The sequence below is a fragment of the Lissotriton helveticus genome, chromosome 9 (assembly GCF_964261635.1).
Source record: "Lissotriton helveticus chromosome 9, aLisHel1.1, whole genome shotgun sequence".
NCBI classification, from domain to species: Eukaryota; Metazoa; Chordata; class Amphibia; order Caudata; family Salamandridae; genus Lissotriton; species Lissotriton helveticus.
The window spans coordinates 375,760,889-375,774,126 of record NC_136070.1 but is presented as its reverse complement, the minus strand read 5'-3'; the positions used below and the strand labels follow the sequence as shown (position 1 = coordinate 375,774,126).

Below are 13,238 nucleotides of genomic sequence, written 5' to 3'. Positions count from 1 at the left end.
CACAAATCATGTTTAATTTTAAATACTGAGTGATAATTGAAAGGCTGATATGATTTTATAATTATGAAGAACAGAACTTAAATGTTCATACTATGATGGTTTTAAACATATGTGATTTTATATTGTGCTTTAATTTTATATTTTGTATCGTATTGCATTGGTTTTAATTAACTGTGCAAATAAAATTACCTTACCTTACCTCCTGCAGCTGGGAGCCCCAAAACCCAAACACACCCTGAACCCCAATATTAACCCTTGCACCCCAAAACCCAAACACACCCTAAACCCTAAAATTAACCCTGGCACCCCAAAACCCAAACACACCCTGAACCCCCAAATTAACCCTTGCATCCCAAAACCCAAACACACCCTGAACCCCAATATTAACCCTTGCACCCCAAAACCCAAACTCACCCTAAACCCTAAAATTAACCCTGGCACCCCAAATCCCAAACACACCCTGAACCCCCAAATTAACCATTGCACCCCAAACCCAAACACACCCTGAACCCCCAAATTAACCCTTGCACCCCAAAACCCAAACACACCCTGAACCCCAATATTAACCCTTGCACCCCAAAACCCAAACACACCCTAACCCCTAAAATTAACCCTGGCACCCCAAAACCCAAACACACCCTGAACCCCCAAATTAACCCTTACACCCCAAAACCCACACACACCCTGAACCCCAATATTAACCCTTGCACCCCAAAACCCAAACTCACCCTAAACCCTAACATTAACCCTGGCACCCCAAAACCCAAACACACCCTGAACCCCCAAATTAACCCTTGCATGCCAAAACCCAAACACACCCTAAACCCTAAAATTAACCCTGGCACCCCAAAACCCAAACACACCCTAAAATTAACCCTGGCACCCCAAAACCCAAACACACTCTGAACCCCCAAAATAACCCTTGCACCCCAAACACACCCTAAACCCTTGAATTAACCATGGCACCCCAAAACCCAAACACACCCTGAACCCCCAAATTAACCCTTGCACCCCAAAACCCAAACACACCCTGATCCCCAATATAAAATTATCCCTGGCACCCCAAACACACCCTGAACCCCCAAATTAACCCTTGCACTCCAAACCCACCCTAAAATTAACCCTGGCACCCCAAAACCCAAACACATCCTGAACCCCCAAACCCACCCTAAAATTAACCCTGGCACCCCAAAACCCAAACACACCCTGAACCCCAAATTAACCCTTGCACACCAAACACAAACACACCCCAAACCCTAATATTAACCCTTGTACCCTAAAACCCAAACACACCCTAAACCCTAAAATTAACCCTCGCACCCCAAACCCAAACATGCTCTAAACCCTTAAATTACACCTGGCCCCCCAAAACACAAACCCACCCTCAACCCTAAAATGACCATGTACGCCCTAAAATCCAAAAGCCCTACAAACCCCCAAACTGTTTATGAATGCAGAATGCCGAGAGGCGCTGCTGTGATTGCAAATGATACTTTCTGTACCCCCAGGCTGCACTTCCTTCTTAAGAGTATTTCCATTAACACATAGGGGCAGATTTACAAGCCCCGTGCGTCACTTTTAACATGGGAAAAGTGACGCAAAAGTGGTGCAAGGTTCTTGTAAATCTGCCTCATAGTTTAGTGGAATCTAGGTTTAGTTAGACTCATTAAACAACTGCGGACAGACCTTCTCATGGCCCGAGGAATAGGTCTTGCAAAGGAAAACAAGCTTTGTCCTCATGGTGACTGCCGAATTCACTCCATCACAATACTAAAATACATTTTTAAAAAGCACAGCTGCCTCGAACACAATGCCAAAATCACCTACTGTAAACCAACAGTCTGCCGGCTGGCTGGGGCTCGAACCGCAGGTCCTCAATGGAGAGCAGCTGTCTCACCTTTGCATATATCTGAAGCCGGAGGATTCCTCTTGCAAAAGCCTACGCACATCTGGGAGCGCCGGAAGTGACGTCATTGTTCTGCGGCAAGATCGAAGACCGCCGTGAGTGCAATGGAAAAGGGACAGATGGATTTGCATCGGTCTCTTTATTTTTCCAACTCCACTTCCTTCATCGATTCCAGCGTATACTCAGCTGCTACCAGGGGGTAGATGTTAGTCCATCGGGGCAAGCTCCACGCTATATCTGCACGCGCCCATCCTGGGTCAGAGCCCCCATGCATAGCGCTGCCTTTCTTAAAAAAGAGCAGCATCGATCCTCCGCTCTCGGCCCCAGCTGCTCAATTTCCGTCCCAGACCAGCTTCCTCATTTTTCGGAAAGCACGAGTTTTCATTAAGGGGCCAAATTCAGACGCAGCTCCCTGCATGTGTGTGCTTCGTACGTGTTATAATGAATGCCTGTGTTGCAATGTGTGTGCATTATGTGTGTTTGATGTTTGTCTGTATCAGCCTGCCTGCTTGTTTAATATGCACCTTTTGTGTTTGAGCATGTGTATTTTTGTGTATGTGTAACGTAGTGCGTGCCTGTGTAAGTTGTGTAAGTTGTGGAAAATTGCAAAAAGCCTAAAAAATAAATCACTGCCCGTGTATTGTAGGTCCCATGTTGGTTCCAAGTGCACCTGCGTGTATTCTAGATTCTCGACCAAATAGAACAGTTTTCGATCTACTGAAAAGTTGTCAATCAAAGAAGGCTAATCGCATTTATTTATAGTAGTAGTAGTAGTAGTAAAGCTTTTATTCGACAATTTGTCATTAAGCCATTTCATAAAAAATACACACATAGTCAAATATATTAAAAACTGAACAGTACATTCACAAGATAGGTGCAAAAGTGCATTGTGTACGAAACCATAACCATCATCACAATTTGATTACAATTTTTGGGGCAGTAGATTAATTGTTCCAATACAATCAACCTTCCTTCCGTATAATACAAGACCAATTATAAAAACATATTAATACAGTTATAAATAATCAAAATATTAAAAATGCCAGCTTAAAAAACACTAAAATACTAAATTTTCATTCCTATTTTCTTTCTAATCAAGCAGACATTTAGAAGGTACCGACTTACTCCAAATGTTATCAGCCTAGTAGTTGAGGATCTAAGTATCCTTTCTGCCTCTTTATATGAACGTGTTCCTAAGTTATTACAAAGTGATCTGATCCATTTCATTCGTTTATTTATGTGAATACTGTATATTGTTGAGCGTTACTTGTGTCCTTGCAACTTGTAGTGAGCTTTCATTACTAAATGAATGTGTGCTCTATTGTTGAATCCTGGTCAGTTCCCCAAGTTGTGTAGTGTGCAGAGCAGCACATCTTCTAAAACACCGGCAGTTTTCATGGATGCGTTTCAAAGCATAAGGATAAATGCTTCAAATAACTTACCCGTTGTAATGCTGGTTCCTTATTTTGTTTGCTATTTGTGTAATTGAAAGGGCTGGTTGCCTGTGGCGATTGAGGTTTACCCCCTATTTAGGAAACGTAGTCAGACGCATTCCAACATCTTGCAATATCTATTTTCGCAAAACTGGCTATCATTCTGGTTTCGTTCCATGTGCATGCAATGTTTTAACTCGTTTGTATATATTATTGAGACAGGGCCAATTACGTATTCCCTGTTTGCGCTAATTTACCTTGACCGCTAAGATCTCTGTAAAAATTAAGCCGGTCTTGTTACATCTGCCACTATCGATCCCAGCCATATATTATCCAGTTACAACCTGACCTACTGCTAAAGTATTGAGGCAGAGGGATCGAGCCATAAGATAAATCGCATTAATATTTCCTATTAATTCCAGCCCATTGGGTATCAATCATGGCCAAGCGGCACTCGGCCCCAGGAGCCTGCGTGTCCTGGTGGCGGTGTTTACACAGCGGCTGAGACGCGGTAAATCATCTACCTGCCTTAATGGAGGATTATGTATTACCTCGGGCTGGGGTCTCGACGGGAGCTGCGCAGGCAGCATTTCCAACCAAGCATCCTGGCCCAATGCTTTTCTCTCTCTCCCTCTCACTCCTTTTCTCTCCTCCTCTCTCGCCTTCTCTCTCTCGCTTCTAGCATTTAACTGCCTCGGATCATGTGTTAAATATTTATACGGTGAAAGCACGCACAAGTTGCAGTAACGTGTGCCTTCCCCATTGATTGAGATCTTATAAAAGGTTTCCCCATGCCCTCTTCTCGTTTGAACTGCGGGTACTGCATGTGTCAACGAGGTATGGGATCCCTTTATGTTAAATTGCATCTCTTACCAAACTTCCAAACACCTCTGGCAAAACACTTATAAGGTCCCAGAGGGGAGACCTATTGGCTATGCCAATGCTTTTGCTTTATGTATTTGCCATTGTAATGTCTTTTTGTTTCATTTATAAAGCCATTACATATTGCACAATTAACGTACAATACTACTAGCAAAGCTAATACCTTTAGCTTAATAAAAGGTGAAACCTATTGCATTTTTAACGCTTGTCCTTTCATGTTGGGGTGCCGGTGGGCAGAGGGTAGCAGGCATCTGACTCCCTATGCATATGTGGGGATAGGTAACTTTCCCGTCACAAACCCCGTGTGAAAGTTCACTTATTGATAGTTCTTCTATTTCTCTCACAATGCCTCTACTTTGCTATTACTATTTGCCCTGAGCAGCAAGACCTAAGCATACACTCTGGCTCTCCAAAAATAAAGTTGATTATTAGGTAATTTCCTCAATGGCCTTCAGTGCATGCCCAAACACTTTGTAGTCCAACATCTAGGCATATTAGATAGAAATTGCCCCAGGTCAGTGTACTTTTCTCCAATTAAATCTGTTAATCAGTTTGATATCCTTTGTATTTTACCTCTGAAACTTAAACCACACACAAACTAATTCCTGATTTTTATATCTCGCAGGACATAATCATGGTTTCATTCAACGTCCTGTTTTTCACTTGCGATCATTCTGTGTGTATTCGAAAAGATGGTGACTTCCTGCTTTTGGACAATCCCGGGGAAGTTCTTTGTAAATGGCTGGTCGAAAATCTAGATGAAGCTGGTCGGCCAATCACCGAAGAGAGAGATTTTAAAGCTATGATTCTGTTCCAATCATCTGGTAAGCACAATAAGTAAACCTTTATAATAAGTTTGCAACTGCAGGATAACGGTACAAATTACCAACCTGTTTCAGTAAAAACCTACATTTGTGATTAATTAATCCAATAATGGACAATGGACAGTAAAAATGAACATGCATGTCCCCACATATGCCTTGGATTGCTCTCCAGAGACAAATGTAACACTTATGAAAAGGACTGAAACGTTTAGCTTGTGGCACTACTATAAGGCAGCCATTTTTGGATAAACTATTTTATTTAGGCAACTTTTTTCAGGAGGTTCAAGTTCAGGCTTACAATGTGTACTGTCTATTAAGGAAAACTTACTTACTTGGTTATGGATAGATTGTACATTTGTCCTTTATTATCAATACCTCTTTATTTAAATATTATGGCTAGAGCGTGAATATATATTGCAAGTGGTCAATGTGTTTTAATCTGTTTTGAAGTTTATATGTAAATATATTTTTTTTTTCTCTTGCTTTTTTTTAGTGAAGAAATAGTGTCCAATGATTCAGGATATTTTTCAAGAGCTAATTGCAAGCTATTCTGCCACAACAGAGGGTCTAAAACCGGTGTTACTTCAAAGGGCACTGGAGGAAAAGCAGATGTTAATGGACTGTGGCAATCGGGGAAGCGCTGGTAGACTTAAGAGGGGGTTACGCGAACTACAAGAGGAAGAAATTGCAGAGAAAAGATGCAAGGACAAAAAAGCCAAGCTGAGTGGACTGGATTATATAAGAGTTGGTAACAAAGCTCATGCTTTCGCACAACTTCTCAGCCTGGTGATGCAAGTTCGCAGATGAGTTTGCAGAAACTTGAAAACCTGGCCCTTTTAGCAGGGATGGCTAGTGTCCTTCATCAAAAATCCACAACTAAAAATGACGCATCAGACCGTGAAAATGAACTTGTCTTGGAATCCCCGCTTAAATCCAAATATCAAGGACAAAAACATGCCTCCCTTTCACCACGTCATCCTAGAGCATGGGTACTCATAGTACGGCCCGCGGGCGGCCCGGCAAGCCTTCCCTGGCGGCCCGCGGACCTTGCAGACATCCTACCAATGTATTTTTTTTCTTTTAAAGATTGTCTGCTGCAGCGCGACTCTGAGAGTCTCTGCTGCTCTGTGGGGGCCAGGGTTGGGCAATTCTCACTTAGCCAGAGTGGAGCTGCAGGGGCCTAAGATGAGGTGGAATACAACAAAGCCTCATTAGCATTCAAATGGCCTTTAACGACCTGTGAAGTGCTTGGGTGCGGCTGTGTGTGTCAGGAAGCTGTCTCACCCGGGGCTGACACACACACAGGCAGGGTGAGGTGACAGAGGGAGGTCGAGGGACATAGACCGAGGGAGGGATGGAAAGAGAGGGAGAGGGACACAGAGAAAGGGAGACAGAGGGAGGGCGGCGACAGAGGACGATGGAGGGTGAGTGAGGGTGGGCGAGGGAGTGTGGGCGAGGGAGTGTGGGCGAGGGAGTGTGGGCGGGGGAGTGTGGGTGGGGAGGGAGTGAGAGAGAGACAGAAGGAGGGAGAGAGGGAGCGAGAGAGTGAGGGAGTGGGAGGGAGTGGGAGTGAGGGAGGGAGTGAGAGTGAGGGAGAGAGAGAGAGGGAGTGAGAGAGGGAGGGAGTGAGGGAGTGAGTGAGGGAGGGGGAGGGAGTGTGAGAGAGAGAGAGGGAGTGAGAGAGAGGGAGTGAGAGAGACAGGGAGGGAGAGGGGGAGAGAGGCAGCGAGAGAGGGATGGAGGGAGAGAGCGAGGGATGGAGAGCGCGAGGTAGCGAGGGATGGAGAGAAAGAGGGAGCGAGGGAGGGAGAGAGAGGGAGCGAGAGAGGGAGGGGGAGAGGGAAGGAGGGAGATAGATGTGTGTATGCCGGGTGTGGTGGCGCAGTCGAAGAAGGCATCCGCTGCAGGGACCTGTGAGCAACCTCATGGTCATAGTTTTTTTTGTTGATCTAGCCCCGCCCCCTCCCCCACTGACCCCGCCCCCACCGGTGCGGCCCTCGGAAACAAACCACACTGTAAATTTGGCCCCCGAGAGAAAGTTTGTGAGTACCCATGTCCTAGAGTAATCAACACTCTTTCTGAAAATAGAATGGGGCCATTCTGATGTAATCAATAGCCATCCTGAAGCTGTCATAGGATCATCCAGGAATAATCCACACTCATCCAGAAATTGTCATGGGATCATTCCAGAGTAATCCACTTCCATCCTGGAATAATTGACAGTCACCCTTAAATTAGCAAGAACCCATCCTGGAGTAATTCTCACTCATCCTGAAGTTGTCAATTAGTATTCGTGGAGTTGTAAAAGGTAATCACTCCCTGCCAGTAGAAGTCATCAGAACACCATCCTACTGTAGTTTTTGTGATGAGTCTAGGTGCGTCATTACATTTACATTTTTCGTCCTACAGGCATACTTCAGGATGGCTTGGGATGACTTCCCCAGATAATTGCAGGAATAGCCTGACTGTAATCATCAGATGAGTCCAGAATGACTCCAGGATGATCTTCCTTTTTGACATGGGTGGGGCCTGATTTGGGGAAATGGAAAAGGAATTTGGATGTTTCGAGTGCGTTTTAATTAAAGTAAATATAAAATATCATACGAAGGCGAAGATATCTGGTACAAATATAATGTATACATGTTTCAATGTTATGGTGCCTTCAGTGAGATGTATAAACAAAAAGAATCCACTCGAAAGGTATCGGTGATCCCTACAGTGGTGGGGAGCAACCAGTGTTGTTTAAATACCCCTCACACACCAACAGGCCCCTTGGTGTCATGCTTCATCATCGGGGTCTTCGCAAACCTCTACGGAATGCGGCGTGCTACGACTCACGACTACGTAGGAGCACTTTAAGGTGAACTATGTGTGGGTGTGTGTGGAATAATTATGTGTGAGTGGTGAGGTGAAAAGTGATGGTTAAAAGATACCTGGCTCGTAGGGAAAAACAAAAACTTTTTATTAAGTCCTCGGCTGGTATCATTAAAAAGTGCAGGTGAGGTTGTTTTTACTGATTATGGTATGTCAACCTCAAAAGTGCGTCTTCACTAACCGACTGCCTTCAGTGAGATGACAGTAAGATAGGGATGCAATCTCACCAGGGCAAATCTGTTCACTGCAGTCGGTGTGTAGGTTAACGCTATGTACGCTCTGATAAGAGCAAGGAAGCGTGCAAGAGCAGATCTACCAGAAACCAAACACAACCCACCCAGCAAACGTAAGGGAAGTGCCCAATTCGCCAATAAAAAACACCCACGAGAATTAGGCCGAACGTTCCCGAAAGGGAACTCACCTCACACTGCCCAATGAAGACCGTAAAATCGATTACCTCTGCTTTGCCTCTGTGTCTAACCAACTCCCAGAGTTCAATAACTGATGGCAAATTGAAGAAATTAGAAAACTAGTTTGCGAGTGATTGACAGACGCAGGGACTGCACCAGGAAGGGGTGTAGTATGTGCTGCCAAGTATTCGTTCTGGAAAAAGACCCGCCCCGGAAAAAGTCTCCTATCTTCCCCGGAAGAAACACCCAAGAAGCTGTCTCCCTGCTCCGGGAGTGACACACCGGCCGCATAGGAGCCGGTACGCCAGGCTCCGGCCGATAACGTTTCACATCTGTGCTTTATCTCGCTTAGGTTACAGCGGAAAGACTAGAGACGGTCACTTGGTGACTCTGATTAAGAGCCCAGAGGACAAAACGGTGACAATGCCAGTAAAGAAAGTGGGCTCCCTGCTCAATGGTTTAGTAGTGGGAAATGGCATTAACTGGAGTGTAGATAGCGGTTCACCCCTTGCATGGGTATCAGTACATACACCTTTTGCACTCCTGGTAACTACAACCTGTTCCCTTCCTCGCGTTTAACGGTCTCAATGGTGGCTGGGTGTGAAAAGTGGGCAGAGGGCGTTACAGCAAGGAGCGTTGGTTTCCGTTGGCAGATTCGAAGTGGGTTTCTAGTTGGCCCTTATTGCTGTTGCATCCCACTCCAGTCCCGCCACTCTCTACTGTATCAGTCGCGTATAAGGGGGTAGCAAGGGTGCCACCATAACCCTTAATGGTAGCAAGGACATCGGGACTCTTATCCCGTTGCTCTTGGTGAAATATAGAATGGGGTATTAGGGCCCCTCACAACCCAGCCACCAGGATAATTTTCACTGGATCGGCTGCAATCTAATCAGTGGCTGCTGTAGTGTCCTGCAATACGTTCTAGTGTTTAAGTGTTTGCAGGCTTTAGTATTTCCCAGCCACTCCCTTGAGGGCTGGGCACACTTACGCTCCCACACGCATCCCTCACAGGCGTCACGAGTGATGTGAGCCTGCCAATAAATGGGCCCAGGTGCTGGTGCTTGTGGCCAGTTACTGCACTACGTTACCTGGTGTCTGTGTCCATCATTTCCGTAATGTGGGCCTGAGGCCCAACACCACATTGGCAACGAGGCGGGTAGCTAACCCCGCATGCCTTCTTCTCTGCTTCATCGTTCCTCATGAGGGAGGAAATGAGCCCGGCAGGCGGAACCCCCGGCGCGCTGTCTGTGGCCACCCGTGTGTGGTAATATCCTTCTTTTCTTTCCAGCATTGTCATTGATGTCACTTATGGAATTGTCATATGTATTAAAGAATGTTACACATGTAATGGAGAATGTTGTTGTGGACCTGAGTTCTAGATCAGAGAAGCAGTTGGAGCTGATCTGATCTAGACGCTTTGGTTTGTGCTCCAGTGGGTCCTTGGATTTAACTTAAATAAATCCTATTTTAAACTTACACTGCCTCCTCCGCTCTTTACAATGGCGACGAGGATGGGATAGGCTCAGACAACTATTAAAGAAAGGTTCCAAATTTGTTTGGACTGATGCCCATGATTCAGCTTTTCTGGGTGTGATTAAGCTTATCGCTAGTGCTCCGGGTCTCAAAACTTTTGATCCTGAAGGGAAGTCTTTGTAACTGTGGATGCAAGCACGGTTGGATTGGGGGCTGTTTTCTCGCAGATGGTTAATGGCAAGGAGAGAGTTATTTCGTTTATCTCAAGAGCGATTAGAGGTGCCGAAGTTCATTATAGCACAATCGAAAAGGAGGCTTTAGCCTGTGTGTGGGCTGTGGAGAAGTTGAAGAATTTTTTATGGGGTAGGCCTTTTGTTTTGGTGACGGACCATAAGCCGTTGGTCTATATGATGGATGGCGTGAGGAGTGGTAGAGCATCTTCCAGGTTGGTTCGATTAATAGCGAGACTGCAGGAGTTTAACTTTGAGATTCAGCATATTCCAGGTGGAAAGAATTTTGCTGCAGACTGTTTATCTAGGTTACCTCCACTGGATGATTCTTGTCATGAAGTCACTGATCAGCAGGAGTGTGTTGTGGCTGCTTTGGATGCTGTAGAGTCAAGCAATTTCGGCATTGATGAGGATGAATGGAATGATCATATTGGTAGAGATCATTTGTTAGCTAAGGTCAAGTCTTATGTTGTTAATGGATTTGTTAAAAGTATTGAATCATCGTTGAGAAGTTTTGCACAAGTGGCGAATGAGTTATATATTGAAAATGGAATTTTGTTGTGGAATGAGTTGTTTGTTCCACCAGGTAGTCTCAGAGAGAAGATTATCAAATTAGCACATTCTGGACATCCTGGTGTTTCAGGTACTAAGAGGTTGCTTAAGTGTATTATTGGTGGCCTGGTTTGGATACCTCTGTTGAGAAGTTTGTCAATAACTGTGCGGTGTGTGTTAGGTCTGACAAGCACTGGAAGGTTTCTACTGAACCGTTGTCAATTTGTGAAGCTCCTACAGGTCTGTGGGAAAGGCTCTCTATTGACTTTTCAGGACCTTATGATTGTCTTGGCAAAGAAAATAGATTATTAATTGTTCTCGTTGACGACTTTTCTAAATGGTTACATTATTCTTTTGTGGAGCATCCTAGTACTGATGTGGTTATTAGTTTCCTGGACAATGTTTTCAGGATTGAAGGGGCACCAATTTCCATTAGGTCTGACAATGGTGTTCAGTTCATTTCAAACAAAATGGAAATGTTTCTTAAAAAGTTTGGAGTGTCTGCTTTATAGCCCACGTTCCAATGGTCAGGTTGAAAGGGCCAACAGATTTTTTAAAGAGGGGATCCAAACTGCTTTGGAGAGTAATTTGGATGTTTTTGACTTTTTAAAAGACAAAAGTTGGAGTTATCATCTGACTCCTAACTCTTGTACAGGGGTTTCTCCTTTTTGTCTTATGAGAGGTAGACTAGCTAGATCCTTATTTTTGCCTCAACTTAAAAACAAGAGCAATTTGACAGAGTTTTGAGTCTTCTATCTCTAAAGCTCGAGATAACAGCACTTCTGCACGGATGTCAGGAAAGTTCTATCACAATGATTTTCATCATTGTAAGAGCAAGGTTGTGAAGGTTGGTGATTGGGTTAGGATTGTTAGTCCCTCTCACACACCCAAAGGTATGTCCAAGTTCAGTAAGCCTTTTAAGGTGGAACAAGGTTCTGATTCCACTGTTTTTCTCAAGGGCAGGGGGTGGTGGAGCAAAAGTTCTGTGGTTGTTCTTGAACCTGGTCAATAATTTTTTTTTGATAAAGGGGAAGATGGTGAAGATGTTTGGTTTGATGATTCCTGTTCTGGTCCATTACGGAAGGAACAGTTTGCTTGTTCCAGTGATGGTCTTGGTTCTACTCCTTGTTCAGAGTCTGATCCTATTTTGGGTCCTCCTGTTTCTGATGGTGATGCTGGTACTAGTTAATCTGTTCCAGGTTCACAGGTTTCTCTTAAAAGATGTGTTAAGTTGCCTAAGAGATTTGATGATTATATTTTGGATTAATCTTTCTTTGTTTTGTTTTACTTTTCTTTTGTTTTGTTTTTTTTATTTTCTTTTATTTGTGGAAAAGATACATGTGGTAATATCCTTCTTTTCTTTCCAGCATTGTCATTGATGTCACTTATGGAATTGTCATATGTATTAAAGAATGTTACACATGTAATGGAGAATGTTGTTGTGGACCTGAGTTCTAGATCAGAGAAGCGGTTGGAGCTGATCTGATCTAGACGCTTTGGTTTGTGCTCCAGTGGGTCCTTGGATTTAACTTAACTAAATCCTATTTTAAACTTATACTGCCTCCTCCGCTCTTTACATCATGACTGTGGAGAGGACTGAGCCGCTCGTGTCACCCGGTCACCGCCTCCTAGACTGGAGGATCAAGGTAGCCTGCCTGGAAGCTCATTTAGGCCAATTGCCAGCACAACAGCCAGTGCCGTGCTGAGGAGGAAGGTGGCCACCCTGTGCATGGGCCAGAGTCACGAGGAAAGTCCAGACAGACGCCCGCGCATGGCCGTCGCTGCAGCTCTAACGCCGGCCAGCATGACAGCAGAAGGTCCGTGATCCAGAGAGCAGACAAGACGGGAAAAAGATTGCCGCTGCCAGCGCTACATGAGAAGCCCCCGAGCCTCTGACCCTCTGAGTACCCCCGTCCATGCCCTGAGGCGTTCACAGGCTGTCCCACCCGTCGTGTCTGCACTGAAAGCACAGAGAGAAGGGACAGGTCGTGACAAGATTGCACCCAGACTTCAACAATAAGGCGAATAAATATATATATATATATATATATATATATATATCCGCATCTCAGGTGGATTCATCTGACAGACGGTAGGACAGAACAGAGGAGCCGGCCTGCTAAATGGCACCACTACAGCCTGCTGACGGTGACGTATTGATATAGGCCAACACAGGCTCCGGCACGGAGCGTAACCTGAAGCAGCTGTTCACCCGGTCACCAGCTGTCAACTGTCAACATAACGGACAGCTGGTGATAACACATCCGTACGGTGTCCTCGCAGGGACAACGCGCAAGGAAACATATGGTGTCCAGTAATGGACACAATAGGCTATACATCCTCCCCCAAAGGAATGTAGAACAGAAGGGGAGAAGGAGAGTAAGGCAGGAAGGGGAAATAAGGGAAAAATATAACAATAGCGCTGAACAGTACATATAAGACAAAAGCCTAGGCTTAATCACAAACATAGTCACTGAGTTTTAATGGTGGCAACACTCTCCTACCACATCTGCTTGTAGCAATCTGGGGAGACCAATCGCTTCTAGGAATAGGGGGCAATAATCGTACTACCCTACTTGTGTCTGTGCTTTGAGTTGAGGCTGTGTTCTGGATAGCTGTGGCTGTCGCCTTGTTTAGTGTCTCAACTCTTGGGT

General features: G+C 44.9%; 1 protein-coding gene and 1 long non-coding RNA gene across 5 annotated transcripts in view; one reads left to right on the top strand and one right to left on the bottom strand.

Moving 5' to 3' along the window:
- The window catches only part of GSKIP (GSK3B interacting protein), a 299,217-nt gene that overhangs the window by 123,795 nt on the left and 162,184 nt on the right, over positions 1 to 13,238 (bottom strand). Inside the window, exon 1 of one of the 4 annotated variants that reach the window (XM_078660125.1) lies at positions 1,898 to 1,999. The exons of 1 other annotated variant lie outside the window; for it this stretch is intronic. The gene's annotated coding sequence lies outside the window, so the exon portion shown is untranslated. Of the gene's footprint in view, positions 1 to 1,823; positions 2,000 to 13,238 lie in introns of those variants that run through there. 2 more of the 4 variants (XM_078660124.1, XM_078660126.1) reach the window with 2 other exon arrangements.
- On the top strand, positions 1,990 to 6,280 carry LOC144781344 (uncharacterized). The gene is made up of 3 exons (XR_013600961.1): positions 1,990 to 2,105; positions 4,847 to 5,045; positions 5,539 to 6,280. It is a non-coding gene; the product is annotated as an uncharacterized LOC144781344 (long non-coding RNA).